The following is a 3,847-nucleotide window of genomic DNA, read 5'->3' as shown; positions in this document are numbered from 1 at the left end:
GGCTTCTTCTTCGTCGCCTAAATTGACCCGATGCTGCCCCCTTCCGGTTTCTGGTCCGATTTATTATTATTATTATTATTATTTTTTACTGCTTATTACTAATTCTCGTGGAGACAAAACCCTAAAACCGTAGATTTACAATGAAGGCAAATAAAAATAAATTAAAAATAAAAGAAGACCCGCACTAACGCTAACAAGGCTAATGCTAACAAGGCTAATGCTAACATGTCTTCTCCTTCGCCTAACTTGACCCAATGCTTTTTCTTTCTTTTCTTTTTTACTGTTTATTACAAATTCTCGTGGAGACAAAACAGGCAAGTTTTACAATAAAAACAAATAAAAAAAATAAAAAAATAAAATAAGACGTTGTTTACGAAATTCAAAGAGGATAAAAAAAAAACATACACAATTAATTTAAAACAGTGAACATTTGGCAGCTGTTTTTCCCGTGTTGTGTGAATGTGGTATCTATTTTTTATTTTTTATTTATTTATTTTTTCTTATATTTTTCTTATCTTTATGATGAAATGTCTTTTTCTGATGCTTCGTGTTTCCAGCCAATCAAAAGCGGCTGCGCTAAAGTGGGCGTGTCTATTCCCGGAAGTGGAAAACAAAACAACCTGTGCTTTTCACTTCAGCTCAGCCTCGCGCACAGACTCCGCAGCTCCGGGATCGAGGTGAGTCTAACTTCTGCTCTGGTGCAGAATCTTCATGTATCTAATGTTTTCTGATGTTTATGACTCTGATAAATCGGTCAAAACGATCGCAGGACGCCGATATTAGCTGTTATTGGAGGAGGAGATGCACAATAAGAACAATTACAAATAATAACAGGAAATAAAGGGAATTTAGTAACAGAAATAAATCTAACACAAAGAAACAGTAGTTCTTAGGCCGGAAGGACAGAAGGGATGAGTTTATCTGCCCTGAGTGAGCACTTCTTTTAATGCATTGTTCTTTTTAGTTTAGATCTTGGAAAAAAGAGGGAAAAGGAACAAAAAAAAAACAAGAACAAAAACACGACAGTTCCGATGTGGATCAGGGGCAGATGGTGGAAAACAGATGTATAAATGACAAGTCATTTAGCGATTATTAAGTTATTTACCTGCTGGTGTCAAGGATGACGACATGAGGAATGAACAGAAGGGATTATTATTATTGTTATTGTTATTGTTATTATTATTATTATTATTATTATTAGATACAGCACAATGACAATGTTGATAATGATATTAGTAGTTCTAATATTAGTGTTGTTGATGATGACGATGATGATAGTGATTATTATAGTTATTTTCTCTATTGTTTTCATACATTACACACCACCATCCAACACGCCTGTTAATGCAGCCTCAATATACTTGTTTTTGGTTCAGAGTAACTTGTGATCTGTTTGTTTTGTTTGTTTGTGTATTTATTTGACATGTACAGGAGCGTTAATCAGCAGATGAAAATATGTTTTATTCCAGACTTGAGCTCTTGGAGCTCATTTCCATCTGTGTCCCTGAGACAGACAATTACAAAACACTACATGAAGCATAAAACAATTCAGTTCATGATAATTACAGACAGTGTTTACATTTTTACACAGTATATTTTATCAAAGGGAAAACTTGTTCGTCAATGGTCTAAACCCGCCCCTTCTCAATTAAAACAAAGCAATGCAAATGTGCTTCAGGCAGTGGGGGAGCCTGGCTGAGGTGCGGAAATTAGCATTCAGTCATTCACTGGAGTTTGTTAAAGGGAAAGAGAGACAGAGTTTCATCGACTACATTTGAATATTTCTTTATTCACTAAAACTATATCTGTGAACTGATGCTGGCAAAGAAAACAGAAATGGAAAATTCACCCCTTAACTCCCGCCTGAACCGAGCACATTTACCCCAGTTTGGCTTTACCCCAATCCAAAAGCTTCTGGAAAAAAGCTGTGAAAAAGCAACAAAACTGAGACGAAAACAATGATGGAAATGTGACGAAAAAGTCACAAGAAATTGACGAAAAATTAACGAAAAAATTACAAAAATGTAACAAAAAAATGTGACAAAATATGACAAAAATAGGACAAAAAAATGACAGAAATGTGACAAAAAATTACAAAAAATGTGACAAAAATGTGATAAAAAATTCACGAAAAAAAGTCAAATAAAAATTTGACAAAAAAATGACAAAAAAAATGACAAAAAGTTACAAAAAAGAGTTTAATGCCCAACAAAAAATGATGGAAAAACAATCTGACGTGAGGAAAAAGATCCTCTCGGTTCAGGCGGGAGTTAGGGAGAGATTAAACTAGAAAAGAAATATATATATTAAACTTATTACGTGTATTATAAGTCACCCTGTGTTAGTTTTCTGAGTTTTCTTTAATTTGCCCTGAGACATGAACCACATGAAACCCATGAAACTGCACAGACAGTAACATTTGTGTTTTGTTGCAGAGACAGAAGTCAGAATCATCCGGATACTGTTGGCCTGAAGCTACGATGCCCGTTTGCTGCGACGTGTGTGGCCTGAGCTGCCCGACTCCGAGCCACCTCCTGATCCACGCCCGCACGCACACGGGCGAGCGGCCATTCCCCTGCGACGAGTGCGACTCCGCCTTCAAATCCCCATCCAACCTCACAGTTCACAAGCAAACCCACGGCAGCGCCAGGCCGTTCTCCTGCGGCGAGTGCGGGAAGACCTTCAAGAACGCCGCGGTCTTTAAAAACCACACGTTCCTCCACACGCAGCAGAAGCCACACGCGTGCAGCCTGTGCGGGTCGTCTTTCGCCAACGCCGGGAACCTGAAGACCCACCTGCTCGTGCACACCAAGGAGAAGAGGTTCACGTGCGAGGAGTGCGGGAAGAAGTTCGGATACAAGAACGTGTACGAGCGGCACATGCGGGTCCACACGGGGGAGCGGCCGTACAAGTGCGACCAGTGCCCGAAGGGTTATAAGACGCAGGAGGAGCTTCGATGCCACAGGCGGGTGCACGCGGGGGAAAAGCCCTTCAGCTGTGAGCAGTGTGGCACGGCGTTTACAAAGAAGGTGTTCCTCACGGCTCATAAGAGGGTGCACACGGGCGAGAAGCGTTACGCCTGCGGAGACTGCCTCAAAACGTTCGCTCAGTACGACAGCCTGGTGCAGCACAAGAACGTCCACCTGGGGGTCCGGCCGCACAAGTGTGAGGAGTGTGGGCGGGCGTTCTCAGACAGGAGCTCACTGCGGAAGCATAAGCAGGTGCATCAGAGTGTCCGGAGGATGTTTGTGTGTGACGAGTGCGGGACGGCGGTGAAGTGCGCGTCAACCTTACAGCGCCACAAGATGATCCACACGGGGGAGAAGCCGTACACGTGTGACGAGTGCGGGTGGAGCTTCAGACAAGTGAGTGCTTTGTATACGCATCAAAGGGTTCATACTGGGGAGAAGAAGGCCAAATGTGAGCAGTGTGGGAAGACGTATCGCGATGGAGCGCAGCTGAAGAAACACCTGGTGACGCACTCGACGGAGAGGCCGTTCAGCTGCGACAAGTGCGGGAAGAAGTTTGCGACTAAATGCAAATTGAGGTTGCACCAAATGATCCACCTGGACGCCAAGCCGTTCACGTGCGACCAGTGTGGGGAGAGCTTCAGGAGGCAGGGAGACTTAAAGGGGCACAAACAGAAGATTCACGCCAGAGCGGTGACGTACTTCTGCGTGGACTGCAACCAGGGCTTCTATTCTCAGCCAGAGTACGGAGTTCACAGGAAGAAGCACAAGAGGAGACGAGGGAAGGAAGACGAGGAAGTGAGGAAGGAAGATGGAAAACTGAAACAACTGCGGGTTCTTCTGGAGAGGCTGCCTCAGTGAGCGGGGAGGAAGTGATG

The sequence above is a fragment of the Gobius niger genome (assembly GCF_951799975.1).
Source record: "Gobius niger genome assembly, chromosome: 5".
Lineage (NCBI taxonomy): Eukaryota > Metazoa > Chordata > Actinopteri > Gobiiformes > Gobiidae > Gobius > Gobius niger.
The sequence above is the reverse complement of the archived record's forward strand: the minus strand, read 5'-3'. Positions refer to the sequence as shown.